Here is a 19,162-nt window from a genome sequence, read left to right on the forward strand (position 1 = left end):
ATGATGCCATCAATATGGTCTGAAAGTAGTACATTTGATTATATTTTAATGAAAGATATGGTATCTTTCTGAGCATCAATTTGATGTTCGTGACACAAGAGTTGTACTAGTAAAGCAGCTAAGTATCCTATTCATAAGAGAAGGAGGGTCTGTTTAAAATTAATGAACTCTTCACCCCTAAATATTACTTAATATTTCAGTAAAGAAATTTATAATGAGAAATTTATTTGGGAAAAAATAATCTAAAATATCCACAGCAGGTGGCAGCAACTGGCTGATTTGGTTGATCTAGAAAAAACGGGTAAAGGATGGATCTGGCTAGTTTTGGGGATGGAAAATGTACTATCAGGAAATCCAAAGTCTGTAGGTTAGATGGAGCGAGTTTGTGTCTGTAAAAATTAATTCTGAAAGAAGGAGATGACATATCGTTTTCATATTGCTGCTAATAAAACTACAGGGATATATCCATTGAATTATTAGAACGCAAGTTTGATTGGGGGGGAAGAGACTTAAAAAAGTATTCTCTGAATTAAACCTTGAAATAGCAGGAGAAGCCAAATTTAACGACTTCTATAATTATAACCAGGCATACCACTGATTTTTTTAGAATAATGGAGAGATAAAAATGTATCAAAGCTAATTTTGGAAAAAAAATAAGGAAGTCTTCTTCTTCTTCTTCTTCTTCTTCTTCTTCTTCTTCTTCTTCTTCTTCTTCTTCTTCTTCTTCTTCTTCTTCTTCTTCTTCTTCCTCCTCTTCCTTTCCTCTTCCTCTTCTTCTTCTTTTCTTTTTCTTTTTCTTTTCTCCTCCTCTCCCCCTCCCCCCATTTCTGGGAAAGAAATACACTTAAGTATTAAGAAATACACTTAAGTGTACACAATACACTTAAGCCTGATGGTAGATAATGATTAGGAAAAGGAATTGGTGATATTGCTTTAAAATGCACAAAAGAACAAGATAGATGCATCTAAAGAAATATGGGAATGATCTGTTGTTCCTTTTCCAGGTTGGCAGTCCTGACCTTACAAAACCGAGATGCAGTCCTTCAGGGCAGAGGGCATGACACTCACACAAATTTGTGTCCCAGAAGTCTTTCCCTTTAGAAAACAAGTGCACATGGTATGTCCCTGTAGCAAACCGAAGTGTGAGATGCAGTACAGACCCACATGATCTGGCACTGTTATTGATAAAAGCCTGTGGACATACAAGGTCAACAGGAGCCTGGAAATAGAGCAGGGTCATTGCTTAAGGAGCGGGGGGACTCCTAATAGTTCCATTTAATTTAGTTGCCATCAACTCTAAGTAGACAACAAACAGGAAATAGTATCTCTAAAGCATGACATGAAATAGTATTGCTGTCACCTTGGATAAGGAAATCCAACATTTTTAGAAGCGGCTGCTGATTTAAACAGCCCGTAGGGTCAAACTCTGCTTCCTATAGTCCTTTGATAACTCTGCTGATAGTGATGCCTGCACTATAAATACCCTCAATCAATATACCTCTCCTGCTGCTGAAAGCAGACATGTTCACATATCACAGCAGATGGGAAGAGAGCAAATAATATTTGTCTTGCCTTTCAAATTGATTTCCTGTTGGGGCAAGGCAGAGTGTGTCCATATGTTAATCAGATCACTCAGACAGATAGCAGAGTTCAGGTCAACAGCCCACCACTTGACATGTCATAAAAGCAAGAAGAAAAGCTTTTCATGATCCAAAAGGGATCAGAGAAAGAGGGGGAAAATGGGCCAAAGTGATGTCCTCTCTGGACTAAGTGAGGACTATCATGGAAGGCACTGAAGACTGTAGAACTGCAAGGGCAACTTACACATTTCAGCATTTGGGAAGGTCAAAAGTTTGATGGAATTCATTGTGACTTTGAAACAGCAACTGACTCAGACCAGTTTTAGAAAGCTATTTTTTTTCTTTTTTGAGGCTATATTTTGTAAGATGAATAAATGTAATAATAATAAGCTAATAATAATAAGCTAATAATAATCTAAAAATAATAGTACATTTTTAAATTTCAGTTGACTGAGTTTCATGTTTAATGAATATAACAACAACAACAATAACAACAACAATAATATAATCCTGATTGTAATTGGAGCCCTTGGAGCAATACCTAAAGGGCTACTTCACTATTTGGAAATTCTAAATTTATCAGACGAACATTCTGATTCTACAAAAAACCACACCACTTGGAACAACTTATATCCTCCGACATTACCTTCACAGTTCCTAGGTCCTTGGTTACGACTCGAGCTGTTGAGCTACCAACCAGCCCCAAAGATTGTGAATCTCAACAAAGATAAACCAAAGGATAATAATTTTAAGAAGATATTTGGTTGATACCTAGGATACTAGCAGCAACCCATATCAACAATTAGCGCTAGTTAATGATATTTGTGATACATTTTTAAATGTTCAGTTGACTGAGTTTTATGTTTAATGAATAAAAGATATTAACAACAACAACAACAACAACAACTCACAGTTCAGAGCAAATCAGCACCAGTTTTATAAGAGCTTAGAAAGTGGAGATGGAGTAACAACAAATGAAAATCCTGATAAAGAGAAAGCTCTGAATTTCTGGAAGAATTTGAGAATGAAGAAATGATAAAGGCAGTAAAACCAGAAGAAAGCTACAAGTACTTGGGAATTTTAGAGGCCTCTGACTTAATGCATAATAAAGTCAAGGAATTAACCTCAACCAAGTACATTCAATGAATTCGCAAGATATTAAAGTCCAAACTGAGTGGAGGAAACATCATAAAAGCCATAGATACCTGGGCTATACCTGTAATTCGAAACTCTGCAGGAATAATTAACTGGACCCAGATGGAGTTGGACAATTTGGACAGAAAAATAAAGGAAGCTTGTGACAATGAATCATGCTTTGCACCCTAAAAGTGATGTTGACCGATTATATCTACCAAGAGCAGAAGGTGGTTGAGGACTCCTACAAGTAAAGCAGAATGTGGCAGAAGAAAGACATAGCTTGAATGATTACATCCAGAAAAGTGAAGAACCAATGATTAAGGAAGTAAATAAAGGAGGCCTTTTGAAGAAAACTAAGTTAAAAGCTGAATATAAGAAAGAAGTAATTGAAAAGCGAGCTGAAAATTGGAAAAGCAAAGCTATGCATGGCCAATACTTGAAAAGTATTGAAGGCAAAGCTGACCAAAAACTAACTTGCAACTGGTTGAGATCAGGAGTACAGAAGAAAGAAACAGAAGGCTTTATTTTGGCAGCTCAAGAACAAGCCTTAGCCACAAACTGCAAAAATTCAACATGTTACCACCAACAGCAAATGTCACCTCTGTAATGAGAAAGATGAGACAGTTGACCACTTGATCAGCGGGTGCAGGAAAATTTCACAAACTGACCACCTACAACGCCATGACTGTGTTGCTAAGATTATTCACTTGAAATTGTGCCAAAAGTTTGGATTTAAGTACAGCAAAAACCACTGGGACCATCAGGTTGAGAAGGTTTTAGAGAATGAGAAAGTCAAGATCTTGTGGGACTTCAGAATCCAGACTGGCAGCACTTGGCCCATAACACACCTGACATAACAATAGTTGAAAAAGAAAAAGTATGGTTCATTGACATTGCAATACCTGGAGATGGACGAATTGAAGATAAACAGCAAGAAAAAATCACAAAATACTGGGACTTGCAAATTGAGGTTGAGCAACTGTGGAAAAAGAAATCATGTGTTGTCCTGATTGTAATTGGAGCCCTTGGAGCAATGCCTAAAGGGCTACCTCGCTATTTGAACATTCTAAATTTATCAGACTTGAACATTCTGACTCTACAAAAAACCACCCTACTTGGAACAGCTTATATCCTCCGACGTTACCTTAACAGTTCCTAGGTCCTTGGTTAGGACTCGAGCTGTTAGGCTACCAACCAGCCTCAAAGGCTGTGAATCTCACCAAAGATTAACCACATAATAATAATCTGAATGTTCTGCCATCTTTACTTCATTGCAAAGAATATGTGATGATGGCTAATTTGATTTTGAAAGAAGCTTCCAGGAAGGTGGTTGTGCCTTATTGTTTCTAGTGAGGCAATGATCATTACAGTCCACTGTTGGAGATCCACCAGTGCTGATACCTTGGATTGGGATCTCTCCTTTATTGACGTATGCATTATGGCAGAAAGAGGTATTAGCGATGCCATGATTAGGAAAAAAAGAATGATGTTTTGTTACGCTGATACATGGTGTGATATGTCACAATGAAAGGTAGCTCTTACACAGCTGCTCCATGTGATAATGAAAGAATTGCCATTATGAGTCTGAAAGTGAAAATATTGGTAAATCTGGTTACTACTTGCACTCTGGTTTTCAGATACCTAGTGCGACCTATTTGGCTAGCTCTATCAGGAAGAATCCAAGTTCAGATCTTGTGCCATCTATACATATGCTAATATGAAGGTAATAATTATAGCCTAGTCACTTTCCCTTAGCTTTAAGGAGAAGGTACTGGCAAATCACTTTGCCAGGAAAACTGTGTGGATCTGTCCATACGATTATCAAGACTGACTTACTATTCAGTCAGTATACATGTTTCTGTCCCATTATATAATTAATGCTTAATTAATGCTATGCATTAGATAAACCTTCATCAACCAAATACACTCCAGGTGTATGGTGTTCACGAAAGGTGAATCTGGAGAACAACCATTTTAGGATATATGGCAGCCTCTGCTTTTAGAAGAGGAGATAGAAGTCCCATTTCTTGAAGTGGTTTCTCTATTAGCAGCGTAGCGGATTTGTATACTGCTGTTTGTGGCTTTCCAGGTTTCTTTTCTATTGCATAGTTTTCAGAACATTTTCATGCAATTTCGTAGGTTGTCAAAAATCAAAAGTCTGGTAGCCCCTTTTCAGACTAACGAATCTGATAAAAAGACTTAAGTTTTTTGTAGTTATCCTCCTATAATGTCCATAGGTTGAGTATCTCAACAAAGATGTGTATACTTTGCTTGCTGTCTTATTCCATAGTGTTGAAATCTGAGAGAAAACTTGGTTGCTAGTAGCAATGACTAACAATTTTTTTTATGGCTGCATTGTCATGAGATAAGGTAGCACAGGATTGACTGAAGGGACAATGCAGAAAAAATATGTTTCCTGAATAATTTCCCCCTACTTCACTGTTTAATGGGAGAAAAATTCATGTGCTATAGTATTGTATATAATATAACACAGGCTTTCCAAACTTGGTGCCAAGCAGATTTGTTGAGCTTCAACTACATTAATTTCTAGCCAGCATGTCCAATTTGGGATTTCTCAGATTTCTCAGCTATGACATAGGTACAATTTCCAGACTTTCTCCCTCCCATGCATAGTTGCTTGTTTTGATACTCTAAAAATAAAGCATGAAATGATTTGAAATATGCAAATGATACCACTTTGGGGAAAGACAATAAAGACTTATAAGGGCTCATTATGAAAGCAATATATATATATATATATATATATATATATATATATATATATATATATATATATATATATATATATATATATATATATATATATATATATATATATATAGAAGTTGAATATTAAGAAGACCAATAAACAAATGAAGATGATGCAGTTCTATTTTCTTGGGTTTAAGAATAGATACAGTAAAGATGGATTTATGCTGGAGAAATAAAGAGTTTATTAGTCTGTGAGAGGAAAGGTTCCTGGGAGTATAAATCTTGACAAGATTGATGACAACAAAGATCATAATACTAACCATGGATTGTACGAAACCATTTGACTAGCTCTGCCCCTAAAATAAGATTGACTATTCCTTTATAATGGGAGTGGATCATGGACTAGAAATAATTATTATATCCCGATTAAATACAGTCTGACTGCTTCTTTATTATGGGAGTGGATCATGGACTAGTTTGCAAATTTGAGAAAAATAGAAAGGGGAAACAATGGATAATACGTATGGATATGATAGGAAAAATGAGAGAGGCTGGAGTTAGGAGAAGGGACAAACTGGGGTTTTGATGGGGTTTTGTCTGTATGGTTGTTAAAAGTCGAACTTGGCTCAAGGATACTAAACTATGATCAAAGCCGAGGAATCTGAAAATTAAAATCTGCCAGATTCGGAGGTCATCAGTTTTTCTCCTTTCTTCATAATATTAAAAAAAGAGAGAGAAAGCAAGCTTATGGCTCCAAATCAGTGATGAGTTGTGTGGGAAAGCCACAACTTAGAATGGGGAAATGCACTATTATTTTGCAGGGATAAAATATCACACACACTGCTGAAATTCATCCATGTGTTTCCCGTGGTGCAGGGGCATGGTTGCTATAAGATTCACAAATCAGCTTTCAGCGGCAAGAAAATGACTGAGAATGAGCAAGAAAAGGAGCACCTGCTTGTCATCTGTGGGAAATTTCTAAAAAAAAATGTATTCTGTTCCCAGGGTAATTTGTCTGACTAGCTCTAATAAAGCACGATAGCCTCAAGAAAAGATTCAAGCACAGTAGAATGTTCCCAAGTGAGCATGTCTTTTGGAGAAATTTATTCTGGTGGACATTCTTTCTCAGATAATATGTATTGATGCAATGGGGTTATACCAAGGGCATATTTGCATTACAGGAAATCCCTTTACTGTTTTGTGTCATTTTGGAACATAAGCATTATAGCATATTTTTCTTACATGTGCCAGTTCTTTACGTTTTAATACACATTTTCCCACTTATATACAGTACACACATTTTCATTGTGTTGGATTTCTCTTGGGATGAGACTGACCCAAGGGAGCAGTACAAAATTAGCTGCATAAAATAAGCACAAGGAGAAAAAGCTGAATGGTGAACAATATTTTCATGGGGCCAAATGTGAAGTTAGTATCATGGGATTTCAGGCCACATATATTTGTGTTAGAATGAAAGATGAAGCAATCCTTTCCAAACATATAAATGTTTAAATAAAAGTTGGTTCAAAAGTGGTTTCCCAGAGAAATTTATCAGAGAAGGAAAGATAAGAGCAGCAGGAATTGCAAGATCGCTATGTGTTTGTGATGGTTGATGGATGATAGTCATTTTTTTTTATCATGCGTGATAGGCTTTTTAAAGAAGAACCTTCTGAGGCAGGACTATCTGCCCACCAAGGAAGAAGAAGGTAGCATGAAGAATGTGTTGTTTCAGCTGAGCCTTAATATAATTGATAAGATGTACCCATATTTTAATATGTTCCTAAATTCTTGATTGTCCTTTCTGCCTTCCTCTTTGATTTAATTGGCTGATTTCTCCTTCACAAGCTTGATGTCATGCCTTTTGTGTTCATAGTTTGTACAAACACTTTACCTTAGCGGCAATTTGTAACAGATATATTATTCAAATAATAATAATATTCCATTATTTTGCAGTGTGAAAACAATGTCGAATAGTAAGCTCAAATGAATGAGATTATAGTAATGCTTTGCATGATGGGAATTGTAATGCTGTCCTAATCTCACTATAGAAACCAATATTCCAAGGAGTCAAAAGTAACATGGATATCAAGCACTATCCCTCAGCCAACTATCAATTCTGTCTGTCCTTTGTATTTACAATAATGAAATCCATGAGAAAGTACATTTGAGATACTCTGTATCTGTGGTGGGTTTTAATTTATTTTACTACCGGTTTGCTCTTGTACATATACACATTCGCATGCTTGCGTGACGCTTCTGCGCATGCGCAGAAGCAGCTGGGTGGCTGGGCAGAGCCTCCCGCTGCTGCCACTACCGGTTCACCCGATCTGGGTTGAACAAGCAGAAACCCACTTTTGCTCTGGATTAACAATGGAGTGGAATTTGGAATCTCTCTAATAATGCCGACCTACAATTTTCAGCAGCCCAAATCAACCTGGACAATGATGAGTGCTAACTAGGAACGTAATTACCTAGGCCTCCTCCGGGTGCCATCTACTAGCCAATGCCACCTGGTTATTACCCTGGGGAGGGCCTTCTCTGTGGCAGCTCCGGCTCCGGCCCTCTGGAATGAACTCCCCACAAGGATTCACCTCTCACCTCTCTCCAGGCCTTCTGAAAAGCCGTCAAAACCTGGCTTTGCCGGCAGGCCTGGGGGTGATGAGTTCCCTCCCCTCTCGACATGTATGGTTGTGCGACTGTTGTCTACTTTTATTATTTATATTTTGTCTTTTTATGTTCCCCTTTTTTCCCCCCTTGAATTGTTCGCTGCCCTGAGTCCTCCCGGAGAAGGGTGGCATACAAATAATATAAAGAAGAAGAAGAAGAAGAACAAGAGTAAGGTTAACAAAATCTGGATGGCTGCAAGTTCTCCATCTGCGATCTAGACTTTAGTTTAATTCACTATGCAGGATAAAATTTATAGTGAGACACAACCACATCAGCATTCTGACAGATGTGTATCCATCCTTTCCTAAATAATTTTTGATAATTTGACTTAAATATTCTTCATCCCATTCTTATCAATATTTGAAGAATGTAATCATCCTTCACTTTATTATTCTCTTTTTTATATTAAACAAATCCACTTCTTTCAACCATTCTCCACATTTCACCTGCAATCCTGTTTGATGTTTTTCGTATTCACTCAATTTCTTTTATTTCTCATCTTTTTTAAATTTCTATTCTCTTAATGCAATTGAAAATTTAGGTTCGTTTTTTGTAGTTGCTTTGCTCTGATGTTCATATTCTATTTTTGCTCTTCTAAGGCACATATGCTCTTTTTATATATACAGTTCCCAAGCTATGTCTTCTATGTCTTATAGAACAGAACATAATAGAATTCTTTATTGGCCAAGTATGATTGGGCGCACAAGGAATTTGTCTTTGGTGCCTATGCTCTCAATGTACATAAAAAGTCATAGGGTACAACCAAGCAATCAGAAAATAATCAATATCAGTATAAATCTTAAGGATACAAGCAACAAAGTTACAGTCCTGCAGTCATAAGTGGGAGGAGATGGGTGATAGGAACAATTCTTTGAGTCTTCAATATTTTTTTTGTATCCAGAAGACATCATATTTCTTTCTATGCTAGTTCATTTATAATTGAATGATTTGAAGAACTCCAGTGGTTTAATATTCAAACTCTTAATACTGTTCAGATATTTTTTGCCATACAATTGCTCTTCTGTCAAGTAAATGTAATATTTAAAGCATGCTGGCATACAATTAATAGTTATTCATTTCTCGATTTCTTTCAGTGATGATATTCTCGAGATGAATCTTGGAAGACACTCAGAAGTTTAAATTCTAAAAGAAGAAATTGAATAAATAAGATTTGTCCAAACACGGCATTACCAATTCACTTTCTGAAATTCTAGATTCATTTTTTAAATCTTATAAAATTAATTGAGGGATTAAATCTCTGTCATGTTTTACATGCACAGTTTGAAATACCACATCCAGCACAGTTGAGTGTCTGCTAATACAGTTACAAGTACTGGGGCATACATCATTGTCATCAGACAGAAGAATGGCACTTCTCTGCTGTTATCTGCTACTCATCCTACTCCACCGCCCTGCTGTAGATCTGGGGTTTGAAAAAAGGAAATTGCAGTAATCCAATTGTGCTCAGCTAATTCTTCCTGAAGCATTATCTCAAAATGTTCAGGTACTGATAGTTATCAATTGCTAAAAAGGGATGCATAATGTTTGGACAGGAACCTCACCGTATGGGTGTTGAGCAGTTCCTGCTGTCAACAATTACCACTATATATCTTAGCTGATATAAAAAGAGACTGTCAGGGAGAGCAACTTAATATTTTATTTACAGCTTCAAGGTTAAGAACAGTGTTCTGAATTGAGGAAAAGGGAAATAAATGCAAATATATTAAGATATATTCCAGGACTCTCCTGCTAGAAATAATATAATATCAGCAACACTCCTGACCACTTATAGTTTTGGACCCCTATAAATGTTATGTATTATCATAACTAAATGTGTATAGCTTAAACAAATAACACTTTGCAAAGATGTATTTAGTGATAGTTGTTAAAATATTGCAAGAAGAATGAATTTATTAATCCTCCTTGATGAAATTAGATCTGTTGCCATTAAGCACCGAGCAGAAAGCAGAAACCACATATTCCAGGGCATGTAAGGTTGCTGGGTAATGGATTAAGAAAAAATAACATTAGCAAAGAAGTAGACGAGGAAAACAGTGGGTAAGAAGAATGAATGGGATCATAGAAGGTTTTGGAATGTTTTGGAAGTGTTAAGAGGCAGGTAGAAATGATGAACATTAGTTCATGTAATGGTGAGTTTCAAAAATTTTTGGAACCTCTTCTGTAGGTGTGGCCTGCTTTCCGGGTCCACTGGTGGAATCTCTTCTAACCGGTTCGGTAGATTTGACGAACCGGTTCTACCGAATAGGTGCAAACTGGTAGGAACCCACCTCACATACATACATACATACATACATACATACATACATACATACATACATACATACATACACACACACACACACACATACACACACATACACACATACATACATACATACATACATACATACATCCTGAATAAGATTCTTAAAAAGGAAATGTTACTGATTACTTTCTTGTTTTAAATGATTACCATCCAGGATAAATACATTTTATAAACATTTGTAGACTAAAAGGGCAGTATTTTCTACTGCAATTACCTGGCTATACAGAAGCATCCGCAGATCCTTCACCCTCCCCCCCTTAAGCTTTATAAGCATACTTCAGGACAAAGGTAGTTGGTATATTAATTGCAAAAAGATATATTTTAAATATATAATTGCCCAAGATGTCTGCATAGAGGTTGGAAATAAGTTTGGAAACAGGTTCCTGGTGCAAATAGCAGATTGGAAATGTGGGTGGATATTGAATAAAGTGTGACTATATGGAAGTGTGTTTCTGCATTCCTTTCATGTGCCAGCTATGTCTTTTTGTGTGTATGGTAATTGGGAAGAAAAGGATAGGCTGAATATGCTCTGCTTTGATGTTCAAGAAAGAGAGAACTTAGTTTCTGAGTTGCTGCCTCGCCATCTCTCCCATCATGATACCTTGTGAAACTAATTTTATGGAATTCCATAAAAAAAAATATCTGGATCTGTCTCATTGTTCAACTCCGTTTTTCTTCTGGTGGTTTCTCCCAGAATGCTAAATTTGATCTTCTTCTATTCTGTTTTGGAGAGTTGTCCTGATGATGGATAGATATATTTTTCCCAACATTCTGTTTGGTGGAAAAGAACAAAAATACTAGTTTACCCTCGTCTACCAGTTCTGGACTAAGAGGTACTAAAGATTGTGCCTCATACCCTTATTGTTGGTTAGAATATCATTATTTATTTTAAATGGATTTTCCTTTGAAGATCATCAGGATCTTTGGCTGGCGTGGAATGCAGTACCTGTTTGCTGACAAGCACCAAAAAATTCAGCAGAGAACAACAATTTTACAGGAATTGTACTGATTGATTGCAAGTTGGTTCCCAGGCCCAATTGTTTCATAACTTTTGGTCCTGTTATCTCTGACACTGTTTTTTCTATATAAGTAAGGTCAAAAATTCTCATCAAGGATGCACCCTAACATCTTAACACAGATCAAATTGCAAAAGTTCTAGATAGTCAATAGAATATAAAATTATTTTTCTTTGAAATGACACTCAGGCAACCCTCATACATGAGGAGTGGAGACCTTTCTGAAGTTTTTATGGTGAACGATCTAAAACAACTTATATGAAAATGTATTATTGTGATATTATGTTGTTAGCTAAGTAATTATAGTGATGTAAAAAAGCTAGAAAAATTGAGCTCAAATTTTTGAGTGATTCGGAGGATTTTAAAGATTAATATTCAGCTGAAATTATAACTTTCCAATTATTTCCTGGGACTAATGACTAAACATTTAAGAAAGAGCCATGGAATGCTGTTTTTTATATATGATAACTGCAGGAAGATTATTTATGCACAAAGATGTAAAGATTCGGCAATACTCACAATGCAGGAATAGTTGATAAAGATGAAATGTCTGATTTATTTGATTGGAGACATGATAATATCATTTATTGGTGATTGGAAATTCCATATGAATATTTTGTGTAAAAAAGAAAAACCATGAATTTGTTATTTATGATTTTGATGTTTAGATAAGATAGATTATAGAAAGAGACCATCATGATGTAATTTTAGAGAAAGAAGCTAAAACATAATTGTACGTTTTTTCAGACTTGGTGTGGCAAATCCTTCCAATAGAATCTGGGATAGGAAGATGTTGCTGTTTAATAATATTAAAAGTATTGTTGCAGGATGTGAGCTGTTCCAACTAAAGCTGCGTTTATGGTTTATATTTTAGTCAGTCAGATGTTTAGACTGGATCTGGCAGTGGGTTATCTACAATTGGATTCATAGTCTGATGGAAACTTAGTAAATATTTTAATAAACAAATTAGTAAATAATAAAAAAGAATCTAACAATTATTAAGTCAGACTCTAAGCATGTAGGCTGTTCCAAGAAGGGAGGTGGGTTTTTTTCTTGTAAAATTAGGATATTCAGGTCTGATACATTCAATATTGCCAGATATTGAGGAAGTCATTTAGATATCACTCGAAGGGTTTCAATCACAAATTGCTGTATCATAGAACAATGGGTTTCTTTTTCATAAGCATTGAACTTTGATCTACCAGTCCTGGTATCCCACGGCAGTGGTTACTGCTGCTGACGCTTGCTGGCCAAGGCGGCGGCTCTCAATGGAGTAAAGAACAGAAATTTTTTCTGCGTTCACGTTGGCTGATGTTGTTCCCTCGCTTCTGTCTTAGGCTCTGCGGGAATCGCAAATCAATCCCATCCTCGTCGCCAGTTTTAAAGATTGGGTGAAAGGAACGCAGGAGCCATGGATCATGAGAGTAATGATGTTTATTAGTACCAGATGACAAGATGACAAGCGATTCAGAAATCCATTACAACTGTCCGGTATTTATACCCTCAGGTCACCAACTGTCATTAGAACTTCCAATCACAGACTGTGCTTCGCCCGACCAATTAGAACGCAGCACAGGCTGTTGCTGGGCTATAACACTCCTTCCCCCCAGTTAACCGTTTATTGCAACAGCCTGGGCTATAACACTCCTTCCCCCCAGTTATTTACATACGTGTCAATTAGCGTGTTATTTGTTTGCATTTTTTTCTATTTATTTATTGCATTTACAATTTAATTGCATTTTTTTGTGTCATGTTCAACATTTACAATTTATTTCCATTTTTTTTGTTCTTGTGTTCATGTTCAACATTTACAATTTATTTGCATTTTTGTGTTCTTGTGTTTATGTTCAACACCTACAAATTTGTGTTCTCTCCTTCCCCCCAGTTAACCAGACACTCCATTCTCATATTCCTATTTGCATATACACCATTTACATATACACATTTTCTTGTGTTTATGTTCAACACCTACAAATTTGTGTTCTCTCCTTCCCCCCAGTTAACCAGACACTCCATTCTCATATTCCTATTTGCATATACACCATTTACATATACACATTTGCATTCTCCCCCCCACCAGTTCTGCACATGCGTCGTTTCTGCGGCCCTCAAACTGGTTCAGGACCTTCAATCAAGTCTTTTTGGCTCGCTCTTGAATTTAACAGCGGCCAGCAGCGGCAGGGAGGCAGTATAACTTGTAAATTTGTGTATGAAGAGATTATCCGCTTTGTGTATTGGCTTTCCTTGATCGGCATGCAGGCAGGTTCCCTGTTGCTGGAAGGATTTAGCTGACAGGATTTCTGCTGACTTTTGCTGCAGAGAATGGTAGGCTTCTGAAACGGCTGTGGAGGCTTCTGTTAGAGAGCCGAGATCGTTTGGAAGGCAGCAGGCAGGCTTCTGATTGGCTAGATGGCTTCTGTGCAGCTGGCTTGTCAGAAGCTTCTTCTTGGAAGGCTGTGTTAGATCGCTACGTCTTAGAAACAGTATCTGTTTATTGCAACAAGACCGTTTGTAACAGTAGCAAACAGTAGACCAGATAGACTCTAAAGTTGTGTCTGGTTGATCTTCTCGGCAGAGAGGCAGGCACAGGCAGCTTCAGCCACGGTTGAGCCAACGCGATTTGTTCGTCCCTGAGCAGAGGCAACGGCTCCAGCCAAGGTTAAGCACAGGTTGCCCGTCCCTTTGACTGAAGGAGTCCGTGCCTGTGGATCTACTCAGGTTGGCTTGATCGGAGGCGAAACCTGAGGTGGTGGCAACTGCTGCTGCAGCTCTGACATGTCTTCAAAGAATTTTCTGTTTGTGTTTGCTTGGTTGTGTTGCGACTGGCTTATTGCTTAGTTTTATTCTTATTCCAGGCTCTGCGGGAATCGCCATCCCACCCTCGTCGCCAGTTTTAAAGATTGAGTGTGAAAGGAACGCAGGAGCCATGGATCATGAGAGTAATGATGTTTATTAGTACCAGATGACAAGATGACAAGCGATTCAGAAATCCGTTACAACTGTCCGGTATTTATACCCTCAGGTCACCAACTGTCATTAGAACCTCCAATCACAGACTGTGCTTCGCCCGACCAATTAGAACGCAGCACAGGCTGTTGCTGGGCTATAACAATTGCTGTATCATAGAACAATGGGTTTCTTTTTCATAAGTATTGAACTTTGATCTACCAGTCCAGTATTTTATATCCCTCCCCCATTCCCCCTACTATCAATCCTAGAATCGCCCAGTACAGCAACATCAATGAACTAGACATTCTTCTTTTGCAATAAGTTTTATATCAGGCATGTTGTGAAGAAGATGCCTGTCTGTTTGGACCATAAACTTATATTTCACAAGAAGAGTACTCCACTTGTCTGCTCGCAATAAAACCCCTTATGCCACCAGGCTCAAAATTTTGGGCTTGGACAATCTGGAACTGCGCAGTCTGTGATTGGACTTAAGCATAGTACACAAAATTCTCTGCTACAATATCCTACCTGTTAATGACTACTTCAGTTTCAACCACAATAATACATGGGCAAACAATCGATACAAACTCAAGGGAAACTGCTTCAAGCTTGCTTGCAGAAAATACGACTTCAGCAACAGAGTGGTCAACACCTGGAATGCTCTACCCAACTCCCTTGTTACATCCTCAAACCTTACAGCTTCAACCTTAAACTGTCTACTGTGGACCTCACCCCATTCCTAAGAAGTCCTTAAAAGGGGCATGCATAAGCTCACCAGCATACCTACTGTCCTTGACTTACTGTCCCTATTTATCTGCATCTACTTCCTTTGTTCATGTTTATGTTCATACTTACACCTGTTACTTTGTATATGTTTGACAAATAAATAAATAAATAAATAAATAAATAAATAAATAAATACTGGTAAGTCCCCTAATATCTTAATCTATTCATTTCCCAAAACCCTCTTGATGGGCTCAGTAGTTTTTACTATATTCAGTTCCAAACCTATGGCAAACTTTCCAATGAATAATTCTGGCAATTCAGTCATAATGCTGCTTGTGAACAGTGTGTGATATTTGGCTTCAGTCACTGAGCAAATGATCAACCATTTTATCCTTTATACTACAAAGGTGACATTTGCTGGGTTGATGATAATAAGTCACCCTGGAAAATTTCACATTTGATTTTGACTTCTCCTAACTCTTCTCCGTTAGCCATCAGCTTCTTGGAAAGTATTCATAAAATGCTGAGTTTCTGCTTATTCCAAAAATTTCAAGACATTTCTGAATCCAGCTATGTGAAACAGAACAAAATTCATTTTTAATAGGCTATCCAAACTATAAAGGAATGTGTTCTTTTTAAAATTCTTTAAAACCCAATTTGTCACTTTAGGGAGGGGGAACCGATTAGGTGGTTCCGCCCCAGGCGCCTGATGGGCCCTATGGGATTTCAGACGGCACTTGGTGAGATACCTGACTCTCTGGCCCACAGTCTGGCGGAGTCCTTGGTCACTGCTTGGAATACAACGGCGGCGGAGGCTCTAAATCAGATTGCTCCTTTATGGCCCCTCCGCGGCAGTGGATCCAGGAGGGCTCCTTGGTTTACCGAGGAACTCCGGGAGATGAAGCGCCAAAAGAGACACCTAGAGCGACGCTGGAGGGCTAGTAACTCCAAATCCGACCGAACACAATTAAGAGCCTTTATTAGGACTTATCTAGTGGCGATACGGGCGGCAAAATGTGCTCATTTTTCCGCTCTTATTGCATCCGCAGAATCTCGCCCAGCCGCCCTGTTTAGGATAGCCCGCTCCCTCTTGAAAGGGAGGTATGCGGATGATCACTTACAGGGTAGAGCTGAGGAATTTGTTCAGTTTCTGTCAGATAAAATCGCTCAGATTCGGACGGACCTGGATTCCACTTGGACGGTACCAGCTGAGATGCCGGGGGAAGGTCTTGATCAGATTTTGTGGATCAAGTTTCAACTTGTCGCTCCTGAGGAAGTGGACAAGGCCATGGGAGCGGTGAGTGCCTCCACCTGTTTACTGGACCCGTGTCCCTCCTGGCTGGTCTCGACTAGCAGGGAGGTGACATGTAGCTGGCTCCAGAGGATTGTTAACACCTCTCTTCGGGAGGGATCCTTTCCTAATCCTCTAAAGGATGCGGTGGTGAGACCCCTCCTTAAGAAGCATTCCCTGGATCCAGCCATCTCAAACAACTATCGCCCAGTCTCCAACCTCCCGTTCGTAGGGAAGGTTGTCGAGAAGGTGGTGGCCTTTCAACTCCGACGGACCTTGGATGAAGCAGATTATTTGGATCCCTTTCAGTCAGGTTTCAGGCCTGGTTACAGCACCGAAACTGCTTTGGTCGCGCTGATTGATGATCTCTGGTGGGCCAGGAATAGAGGACATTCCTCTATCCTAGTGCTTTTTGACCTCTCAGCGGCCTTCGATACCATTGACCATGGTATCCTTCTGCGACGGTTACAGGAGGTGGGAGTGGGAGGCACCATCTTAAGGTGGTTCTCTTCCTACCTCTTGGACAGGTCGCAGTCGGTGTTGGTTGGAGGACAGAGATCGACCCCTAGGCTCCTCAAATATGGGGTGCGGCAGAGTTTGGTCCTATCCCTCCTCTTATTTAATATCTATATGAAGCCGCTGGGTGAGATCATATGCCGGCACGGGATCAAATACCATCAATATGCGGACGATAACCAATTGTATCTGTCCATCCCATGCCAACTCAGCGAAGTGGTGGAAGTGATGTGCCAGTGCCTGGAGGCTGTCAGGGTCTGGATGGGAGCGAACAAGCTTGCACTCAATCCAGACAAGACCGAGTGGCTATTGATGCTGTCTCCCACGGATAGTCCAGACATTCCACCTCTTAGCCTGGGGGGTGAAATTATACACCCCTCAGAGAGGGCCCGCAATTTGGGTGTCCTCCTGGACCCGCAGCTGATGTTAGAACACCACCTGTCAGCTGTGACCAGGGGGGCCTTTGCCCAGGTTCGCCTGGTGCACCAGTTGCGGCCCTACCTGGACCGGGAGGCACTTTGAATGGTCACTCATGCCCTCATCACCTCAAGACTGGATTACTGTAACACGCTCTACATGGGGCTGCCCCTGAAGAGTGTTCGAAGACTGCAGTTGGTCCAGAATGCAGCCGTGTGAGCGATATTGGGTGTACCTAGATACACCCATGTTACATCCATCCTCCGCGAGCTGCACTGGCTCCCCATTGGTCTCCGGATGCGCTTCAAGGTGCTAGTCGTTACTTTTAAAGCCCTACATGGTTTAGGACCTGGCTACCTGAGAGACCGCCTCTTGCCACTTACCTCCCAACGACCAATAAGATCGCACAGGTTGGGCCTCCTCCGGGTGCCGTCGACTGGACAATGCCGGCTGGCAGCTCCCCGGGGGAGGGCCTTCTCTGTAGCTGCACCGGCCCTGTGGAACGATCTACCCGTGGAGATCCGGACCCTTACCACTCTCCCGGCCTTCCGTAAAGCCACTAAGACCTGGCTGTTCCAGCAGGCCTGGGTCTGTTGATCAATATCCGGTCCCACTTAGACAGAATGGATGGTGTGTAATTTTAATAATTGTATCTTTTATCTTAAAATTTTAAATGCTTTTTTATCTTGCCTGTAAGCCGCCCAGAGTCCCAAGGGAGTGGGCGGCATACAAATTTTATTAAATTGAAAATTGAAATATGAGGTGCTTTGTTTCATTTGAATCTTGTAGTATGCTTTTAGTTCTACAGGGGGTGTAAATAATTTCTTTTAAAAAAACTGTAGATTAAAACTGCATTTATGCCTGTAAGAACCTGTGTGTTGTTGGCAAGCAGGTTATGAGTCTGTAGTTTCCAGATGCATTTCTTTCTCCTTCTGAATTAGGAATGCCCTTCCAGTTAGCCATTTTTCATTTTCTGGTTCTTCCAAAATCCTACCCATCTGGTTGGACATGTCAACTGTAGATTTGTCAATGATAATATAATAATAACAACCACCATCCATGGAGCTTATCTCATCTACGTGCAATTTTGTTTTTGACCTTCTCTAATCGCTTTTGGATCAACTCCTCACATATTATAATATCTTTCATACTGACTACCTGTATTGAATTTTCAACTTGCTTGATCCCTGTTGCATTTCTGATGTGATTCCTATTGTTTTCTCACAAATTTTTGCAAAGCTTAGGAACTTTTCTCTTTTCATTATTTGTGGTTGGTCCTTTCCATTTCCATTTTCCAGGGTTTTATAGAATTGATGCTGAATTATTATTTTGTCATATCACTTGATCTTCTCTGCAATAGCCATGATACTATTATAATTGTTCTACAGGCTCTGCAGTTCCTTTATTCTTCAGATTGCACTTCAGATTGTAGATCAGTTTTGATTTTCTCTTTTTCAAGCTTCCTTACCCAAAATTCCCCAAACTGTTCAAATCTATGTGAATTTTCTTTTTCAGTTCCAGTTGCACATTCCATTTAGGTTTTCATTTCTTAATATTTTTATTCCTTCATATTCTAATTCTTCCATGGTTATGCAAGTTGCAACATACATCAGCTGGTTTCTTTGGACCAATGACTTAATTGGAATAATTTTAACAACTCCACTGATATTCTTCACTGTTTTAGTCAAGGTTTTCTTGTTAATTTGATTTAATTTTGGCAAACATTCTTTCAACTTCTTTAATTTTGTCCTTAACTTTCCAAGCTGGTTCTTGATTAACAAATAGGACTTGCAGTTGTTTAGCAACTTCGACTTCTTCTCCCTGT

The 19,162-nt window shown here is 38.9% G+C and overlaps 1 long non-coding RNA gene across 1 annotated transcript in view; it reads left to right on the forward strand.

Annotated features, from left to right (window-relative positions):
• LOC148049623 (uncharacterized) overlaps window positions 1–19,162 on the forward strand; it is a 35,817-nt gene that overhangs the window by 5,230 nt on the left and 11,425 nt on the right. The window lies entirely within an intron of this gene.

Source organism: Thamnophis sirtalis, unplaced genomic scaffold (genome assembly GCF_051295495.1).
Source record: "Thamnophis sirtalis isolate CommonGarterSnake01/CBP01778 unplaced genomic scaffold, rThaSir2_p1.2 scaffold_1, whole genome shotgun sequence".
Classification (NCBI taxonomy): domain Eukaryota; kingdom Metazoa; phylum Chordata; class Lepidosauria; order Squamata; family Natricidae; genus Thamnophis; species Thamnophis sirtalis.